The sequence below is a fragment of the Aegilops tauschii genome, chromosome 2, assembly GCF_002575655.3.
Source record: "Aegilops tauschii subsp. strangulata cultivar AL8/78 chromosome 2, Aet v6.0, whole genome shotgun sequence".
NCBI classification, from domain to species: Eukaryota; Viridiplantae; Streptophyta; class Magnoliopsida; order Poales; family Poaceae; genus Aegilops; species Aegilops tauschii.
In genome coordinates, this window is record NC_053036.3 from 320043807 (window position 1) to 320053460 (window position 9654).

Here is a 9654-nt window from a genome sequence, read left to right on the forward strand (position 1 = left end):
TATTATTATTCATGTCGGTCTTTTTTTTATGTTGTACTAATTTCGTTTACTGTTTGTCATGGCAGGTGTTGAAAGATGGTGGGCGCTGGTCGGGAGCGCGCCAAGGCCCCTTCTTCGTCGGCGCGTGGTCTGAGGTCTTCCATTCCAGACGCACCTCTCCGCCGAGCGTTGCTGGACAGTATGGCCACACCGCCGGGCCCTTCTTCGTCGACCGCGGTGCCCAGCAGGGGACGAGGTAGGAAGAGAGGAGGTGGGGCACGTGGTCGCGGGAGAGGAGGTAGGGTGACTACTACGGCGCCTTCCTCGCCGCCACCCCCAGCTGTTTCACCCGAGCACGTGACTGCTAGGGTGGACTCGTCCGAGGAGGAGGCTACACGGACTCCGGTCCACGAGCCTCCGGTCCACGGGTCTTGGGCCCACGAGCCTCGGGTCGACTGGCCTTCGGCCCACGAGACCCCGGAGGAGCACACGTCCGGATGGGGTACCTGGCCGGATCAGCCCGAGGAGCCGAGTGGCCATGCTGATGATGGCGGGGAGCCGACTGATCTTGAGGAGGAGGGGGGCACCGTCTACCAGCGTGGTGCTACACGGCTCCCGTCCGTGCCGGCGACCCGCGACCAGAGGTGGTTAATTTTCCCTGATGGGGAGAGGTACGTAAGTGCATTTAATATTTTTGTACCTTGTGCATTCACGTTTCTTCAAATAACTAATGCGTTGGCCTTGTCATGCTGCAGGGGTTGGGACCACCATCATAGTGTCCGCCGGCCCAACTCCGTCCTTGGAGTTCTTTGCCGGCAAAACTTCCCGGGGTTTGTCACGTTGCCTGGTGAGGGTCGGCTTCCAGAGCTTGGATTGAGCTGGGAGCACTACGTGGCTGCCCCGGCCCCGCTGGATGAGATTATCGACGGTGTCGTGTGCGACACGAGGGCAAACATGGTGATCAGAAAGTTCTGGGTAATTTCTCCTTTACACATTTAAAAATCTTCAACTAGCTAGTTATTAATTGTACTAATCAATATTGTCTCATTTGATTGCAGACATTCTACAGGTGTGAGGAGGGATACGAGGAGGACGCGGCACATGTTATCGAGGACGTCTGCAAGCGCCTACTCCAGAACTTACGGCACGAGGCTCGGGTGCAGGCTGTTCGAGACTACTACGCCTTGCGTGGTATCAAGAAGACCAAGCCGGCGTGCCGCGATAAGTTCCTGAGTAAGGAGCAGTACATGAAGGTAATTCTTAAGGCCTTCTACTTAAGTTCCTTCATTTAGTAATTCTTAGCCGTAGCGCTCAAGTTTCTATTTGCTAACTTAGGCGCCTCCGAGATGGTGTGCGGATCGGATGGATTGTTGGGAGGTGTTGGTCGATGAGTGGTGCTCAAAAGAATGGCTAGCCCTCCACAACGAGGCCAAGGACAAACGTGCCCAAATGGAAGGTGTGCCACACCATCAAGGCAGCTCCAACTTATATCAGTTCGGGCGCAACTGGGTATGTGGGTTGCTTCATGATTCATGCAATTCATTCATCATGCTAGCTTGAGCCCTTTAATTACTAATTTTCATTGTTTCTCTCTTTCAGGCACGCTACAATAAGGCGGATAAGGTGCCAGAGGTGTACGACCTGTATGCCATGGCCCACACTGCCTCTTTCAAGAAAGTCAAGGCTTTCTCTCAATCTGACCTCGATGATGCAAACAACTTCACCAACATCTCCTCCCACAACAAGCTCGTGAGATATAGAGATGACGAGAAGGCGAGGAAAGGGGAGGACTTTAACCCGAGCCAGGGTCCCATTGATCCAGAGCTGGTGATGATATCTGGTGGCGGGAGGTCCCATGGCTCCATAGCCATTGGAGATGGACTTATCCGTTGTCCTAGCACTCTCCCGGAGATCAAGGCGCGCCAGTCGAGCTCCGCTCCTGAGATAAGTCCTCGTGAACGGCCAGTGCAACTCGCCATCAAGGTTAGTGATACGTACTCAGTTATCTTTCTTCATTACATTGTGTGCGCTTCCATCAATGATTACAAATGGTCATGTGAGTGGTGTTGTAGGCTGCTATACAGAGTGAGAGAGATAGAACAGAGAAACTTCTGGCGGAGGCGGCGGAGAGGCAGCGGGAGTTGGAGGAGAGGACGACAAAGATGATGGAGGAGGAGAGGGCACGGAATGACATGCAGGCAAGGGCCATGTACGAGCTCCTTGTGGTAAGTTTCTTCTGCAGATTAGCCAAAACATTCATGTAGTGTTTGTCTCATTACTAACTAGTATGACTGAGTCGTCAAAACGAAATGTGCAGTCTGTGTGCGAGAAGACAGGTCAGACCGCTCCGCCGATGCCAGTGATTGCTCCTGGGACCACGGTGAGTTTTATTTGAATGGACATTACTTGCTAGTCTTAACATTTGAGTGTCATCATGCTAACAAGACATTGGAAATGATCTTTGGTGCAGCATAACTCCAGACAAGCATCGCACGATCCTTGTCCAGCTACCGACACGAGCCACCCCGCTCCTACACCTCCTGGATCTTGGTAAGTTTATCTAGTGTTTTGCTTAACACATGCATAAAGACCTAGACTTAGCTTTATTTCCTCCAATGCTTACCATAATGACCTAGACTTAGCTTCTTCTCCTCCAAAATGACTTAATAAGCTTACTGACCTCCAAAACCATCCATTTTACCTAAGTTAGCTCTAAAACGATCTGTACTTAGCTTACTTATGTCAAAAATTGCATAATTAGCTTAGTTAGCTCATAGACGATCCATTTTACCTAAGTTAGCTCTAAAATGACCCATTTTACCTAGGTTAGCTTATAAATGATCCAGTTCATCCAAGTTAGCTCAAAAATGACCCATTTTACCTAGATTAGCTCCTAAATGATCCATTTTACCTATGTTAGCTTTAAAATGACCCATTTCACCTAGGTTAACTCCAAAATGACCCATCTTACCTAGGTTATCTCATAAACGATCCATTTCAACTAATTTAGCTCATAAACGATCCATTTCACCAAGTTAGCTAAAAAATGATCCATTTCACCTAAATTAGCTCTTAAATGATCCATTTCACCTAAGTTAGCTCAAAAAGATCCGTTTCAACTAAATTAGCTCAAAAAGATCCATTTTAACTAAATTAGCTCATAAATGATCCATTTCACCTAAGTTAGCTCAAAAACGATCCATTTCAACTAAGTTAGCTCATAAATGATCCATTTCACCTAAGTTAGCTAAAAAACGATCCATTTCACCTTAGTTACCTAAAAAACGATCCATTTGACCTTAGTTAGCTCATAAACGACCCATTTCAACTAAGTTAGCTCATAAATGATCCATTTCACCTTAGCTAGCTCATAAACGACCCATTTCAACTTAGTTAGCTCATATATGATCCATTTCACGTAAGTTAGCTCATAAATGACATACTCTTCTTGTTCTAGTCTTCTTATTCTAGTCACCTATTTCTAACTTTCTTATTTTTCATTTTGCAGATTTCATTCACTTGACGAAAGCTTGCATAGATGGAGTGCTCCTTATCCCTTTCTCTGTTTCTTTTGTATCGTTGAACTATGCATGTATCGTTGGATGAAACTACTGTAATATATATGGTTGGATTCCTCTATGTTGAACTTGCTATGTATGATGGAACTATGCATGGAACTATGTATGATGAAGTTATGTGTTGGATATCTTATATGTTTGCTCTGTAATGGCCTTGTGAAATATATCTATATATGTCATATATATTTGTGATGAAAATTGTTGGATTTAATAAAAAACAGAAAAAAGAGCCAATATGCAGGCTCTTTGCCATCTGCCACCGACGGCAACGGGCTCTTTGCCGTCTGCCGCGGACGGCAAAGAAGCCACGTGGCATCCAGCTGTGCTTCCTGGGAGCTGACCCATTTGGTCAATTTGCCTACAGTGGCAGACGGCAAAGAGTAAACGAGTTTGCCGTCAGCGGCGGACGGCAAAGGCCTGCCATGTGGTGACGTGTAGATGACATCATACGGCGGACGGCAAAGACACTAGAAAGTTTGCCGTCCGCTGGCAGACGGCAAAGAAACTAGAAAGTTTGCCGTCCGCGGCGGACGGCAAAGGCCTGCCGTTAGCCACTTAACGGACTGAGAGCACAATTATTGCCGTCCGCTCTCTTTGCCGTCAGCCGCCAGGAAGCAGACGGCAAAGTAGCTGTTTACCGTAGCCTACTTTGCCGGAGCCTTTTGCCGTCCGCGGCTGACGGCAAAGGCCTTTGCCGTCCGCCGTTCATGCCTTTGCCGTCCGCCGTGGCAGATGGCAAAATAGTTGATTCCTGTAGTGTATGACCCAGATGCTTTATGTCCAACATGTCGGCCAAAGGGAGCACGTGGAAATAGCATATGAATACATATAGGAGGATAAATGCATGAAAAAATATGTACTGTGAAGCATAGTTGCGGTTCGAAAAGGAGACCTAAAGTGATGACATGTATAGGTCGCACGCACCCAACTAGTGGTACTAGACATACGACTACTTTTTCCTTCAAAAAAAGAAGTATGAGTGCTCAGTACTCCTTTTCTATCAACACGAGTCCCATCTGACAATAGCGTCCGTGCTACAGCTAGCTCTTCTCCCTCGTTTCTCTGTTCTAATTCTAAACTCAGCCGACGCCCGGTGGGTGGGGTGGAGATTTGCCGATGGTCGGTTTGCTCAACTACGGCCCCACCTCACAGTGAAAATGTTACGACTGGAATAAAAATGCCATATACTCCCTCCATTCCTAAATATAAGCCTTTTTAGAAATTTCAAATGGAATACAACATACGGATATATGTAGACATATTTTAGAGTGTAGATTCACTCATTTTGCTCCGTATATAGTCACTTGCTGGAATCTCTAGAAAGAGTTATATTTGGGAACGGGGGGAGTACTATACTAATAAAACATTAAGGCCACGAGGCGATGCAGTGCTGGTTACATGAGGCAAGAAGAAGAGATGCATCCATCGACGACGTCCACCTCCTCGACTCAGGGCGCCGGTCCACCGAACAATGGCTAAGTAGCGGCGGCTTTCGAGGCCAGGTCGACGTGCTTCTGAACAATGACGTCCAAAGATTCCAGCCGCTTGAAGAAGGCCAACGTCTTTCTGTCCTCGCTGGCCTTGTAGTGACCTATGTAGACGATTTCCTCGTAGACATGGATGTGCAGGTCGACGGTTTCTTGCATGGCGAGGCGCTGCGCGGCGAGCGCGGCCTCGAGCTGCACATTCTTCATCTTGACCTCCGACACGTGCAGGGCCACCAGGGCTTGAAAGAGTTCATCACCATGGAGGCCGATGAGGGTGGCAGGCAATGAGTAGCCTAGGCACGCGGGCTGGAGCAGTACGACAAGGTCGTCCGCGCGCTTCTTGACGGCGGTGAACTTGCGGATGGAGTGGACCATCATGTCGTCCATGCGAGAGGCGAAGCTGGCATCAGCGAGGGCTACGGTGCCGGCGGTCGCCAGCATCATCTGGAAACGTTGTGCGGTGTGGGGCCGTAGGCCGGCGTCTTGGATGATTTGGCACAGCCAACTGCCGCTCGCGTCCATCTCCTCCATAGGTGCTTGTGGCTTCTGGTCACTTGGTCTTGGATTGGAGTGAGCAGTGTTGCGCAGAGACTAGGAGTAGATGGATTGGAGTGGTGGGGCGCCTTTATATGAGAGTCCAAACTCTATTGCATTCACATCGTGTTGGCTCTATTCTGCTTCTCCAATTAATTCCCTCTGCATGCTAATTGAGGATGCATCATTGGCCATTCAACGTCTCGGGAACCGCTACCCTCTCCCTCCTTGGCATTCAAGCCGTATCAATGTAAATGCGTGTCAGTAGACATTCCCGTCGACGACGAGGTGCCTATGGTGACTTCGTAAATTTCAAGATGATATGCCAGCGCTGTCTTTCGGAGGTGCTCATAGGGGTAGGGGGTGTGTGTGTGTGCGTTCATAGGGTGAGTGTATGAGCGTGTATATGAGCGCTTGCGTCTGTACTGTGTTAAAAAAATCGTAAATGCGTGTCAAAAAGAGACTAGTCAGTACTAGTATACTCAGTATTGTGCACCGCAACCAAGGCGAAGAGGAAAACAAGAGAACTACGTATTTATTTATGGTGTAGATTCACTCATTTGGCTCCATATGTACTCCGTCTCAGTGTAGTCTAGTCACTTTTTGCAATCTCTAGAAAGGCAAATACTCCTTTCTGGTTTACATGGCTATACTAGCAAGTACTACAATAGTGGGCTCACATAGCAATTTTGTCTCATGCAAGAGCCTGGCTATATGCGTGCTCCAAGGTTCGCAACTGCCACGTTCGGGTTGCGCTTGGCTCTTCGCCTCTTCGAGAAGACGAACAATGATGTTACTACTACTACTTCTACAGTCTCAAATCCACCACTGCATGTCCGTCCACCGCGTGCGGGAGGGATAGCTTGTTGTAGTATAAGGCTAGTTGTAATGGGAGTATCATAGGTAGTACTCCGTCTGTTCCTAAATATTTGTCTTTCTAGAGATTTCAACAAGTGACTACATACGAAGCAAAATTAGTGAATCTACACTCTAAAATATGTATATATACGTCCGTATGTGGTAGTCCATTTGAAATATACAAAAAAAATTAGGAACGGAGGGAGTATCATGCATGCCAACTAGGCAAATTTGATGAGGTGGCATAGAATTAAATGAAGAAAGAGAGGGTTGAGTAACATATCATGATACCGTATCATATTAAATGTTGTGCTACTATGTGTCATGCATGCTAATAAATGAAGTCATCTATGATACTAACATATGATACTATGCACTACGGATGTAGTATCATACACTAGTATCATATGCATGATACTAGTATATGATACTTCCATTACGACCAGCCTAAGCAAAAGCCTGTCCTCGTCTGCGAGCCACCGCACGCATGGGTGAGGAAGAAGGCGTGTAGTAGTAAAATCAAGCTTCTCCTCGTTGTAAGAGTTGACGCGACACATCATAGCACTGGCCCCACATGGCTGCCTCTAAACTTGGCTGAAAGACCCGCAGTGTACAATATATTTGCTGCAACCTCTAACATTTACCCCACCACAATATATTCCTGTGTTGACCAGATGAGCGTGCAAACTACAATCACTAGGATGTCAGGTAGGGCCAGAAGATTATTTTAATAAAAAAAATGCTTCGAGACAGCCTCATAGCATGGAGCCAACCCCAACGATTTTAAGCTTAGAGGCACGGTACATGCTATCCTATACTACTCTACACATGAAACTGCCACACGAGCGTCCGGGTTGCGCTTGGCTCTTCGCCTCTTCGGGAAGTCAAACAATGATGGAGTACTACCGCAGTGCAGGAGTACGACAGTATGCTTCTGGCCATCTAACACCGAATGAAGTGCTGCATGTCCACCGCGTGCGGGAGGGAGAGCGTGTAGCGAAAGCTTCTCCTAGTCCTGCCAGCCACCATGCTCATGGGCGTGGGAGGGACGCAGCTTCATTGAGTTACTGCTCCTGCCTTTGCGTGTATGACAGGTGGGCCCAACAGGCGGGTGTCCCACTGTCATACAGCCAAAGGCAGGCGCAGTTAAGGCACCGGAGCTTAGTCCGCGAGGGAGAGGGCGTTGTAGTAATCAAACTTCTCGTTGTTGTACGAGTTGGCGCAACACATCAAAGCACTGCACTCGATATATTTCAATAATTTCAGTTTACCGATGCATTAATTACAACACATGCATGCATGCCGTGACTCTCCTTTTGATACTTGCATGTGTTGATTTAATGCACCTTGAAGTAGTATGAATATGTGACGGTAAAGCTTTGTAATGCCCCGGCCCTAAAGTGAGAGATGATTGTGCACGAGGAGGGCGAGATCAAGCAGACGGAACATGACCCGACGATGGAGCTCTCTATGGTCTCGATGGACCTCACCCTGCTCCACTGCCCCTTGTGCCTCCTCCTCTTGAAGCCTCCAGTGTATCAGGTTCGAATACACCTCGTCCATTCGGCTGATCAAGCAAGGTGCAGGGTTCTTGATTGATGTGCTGTTCAATTGATTTGTGCAGTGCAAGGGAGGGCACCTGGCCTGCGCGGACTGCCGCATCGAGCGCCCCGGGAACCAGCGACAGTGCCAGAAGTGCGAGCGCGGCGGTGGCTTCGATGTGCGGAACACGGCGGTGGATGCCGTCCGGTCCTCGGTGAGGGTGGAGTGCCCGCACGAAGGTTGTGGGCTCTACGTCACTTACCACAAGCTCGCCGATCACCAGAGCGTGTGTCCGCTCGTGCCCTACAAATGCCCCGTGCCCGTCTGCGGCTACGAAGGCCCGCCGCCGACGCTCTCCCACCACATCAGCACCGTGCATCCCATGCCCGTGCACAGGATCCAGTACGACAAGGTGCTCCAGCTGCAAGTGCCACTGTCGGAGCCACGACTCTTGCTGTTCACGGAGGAGGACGACCGCGCGTTTTTCTTGGCCGGCGGCGTGCTCGACATCGGCACGCATATCGCGGTGTCGGTCGTGTGCATCAGAGCGGGGGCGTCCCCACTGCCACACTACGTGGCCAAGCTGTGGGCGAACGGCCCGCCGGGGGAGCCCAAAGGCAGGACCGACGCCGTCAAGGTGGAAATGGAGGTGACAAGCAGCAAGGATCCCAGCGACGTCGCCATGCAGGAGCTGACCTTCTTCACAGTTCCGCCCAAGCTCCTGGCCGGGGCTAAGCTGGTGTTCCTCCACATTCAGATTGACAAGCTCACGTCCTAAATGATTCTACAGTGCCTTCTGTTTATCTTAGTAATATGCTAATATAGGGGTTAGCTCGGTCTACTTTAGCTTAAGAGATGGTGGGTTTTGGTGGCAATGCAGCATTTACTTCGACATCAGATCAGCAGTTAAAGTAATTTCCAACAGTCGAACAGATATTTTGTGTCTGTTGGATATAAAGATCCTTTGGGTAAGAAGTATAACGGCAACAACTTATATGCTTGTTTGTTCAGGAAGTGTTGCGTACTTGTGCGAGTTAACGCGACACATCAAAGTAGTAGTACTACTAGTAGTACTCCCTCCGATCCTAATTTCTCTGCGCATAAGTCGAGGCGCAGATACCAAGGAGGGCCTGGTTGTGTCTATACTTGGACAACTCACCCGACTGCGCACCAGGCAGACGAAGCTCGTGTCGTGTTGGTGCCGTGTGCGGCCCGCACATTAATCAAAACCTCGTGCCTCCAGCTTAGCCTCCGCGTTTTAAACTTCTCAATCTCAAGGCCAAGGAGCAACGTGAAACCTATGATAGAACCAATCGGATGGTTGAGAACACTACAATTCGTAGCTACAGATGCGTGTGTGAGAGAGGATGAGTGCGTGCGTGCACCTCTTCTCTTCATGTATAACATACTAAACTCAGAGTAAAAGTGTATGTGGGTGGCATCGACCTAGGGAGCTAGAGATGGTGCGTGTGAGAAGTCCCGAGAGATAGATGTAATGCGTCTGGAAAAAAGACTAGTCTATAGCTTGCCACGAGGCTATTCCTGTCAAATGCCCCAATAACCGTAAGATATGTATCCGACGGTGCCAGTTATTGCATGTACACAACAGTAGAAAAAGAACTACCATGGCATATGCTACACCACGGGCAGAACATGTGCCCACGTGACGCCGTCTG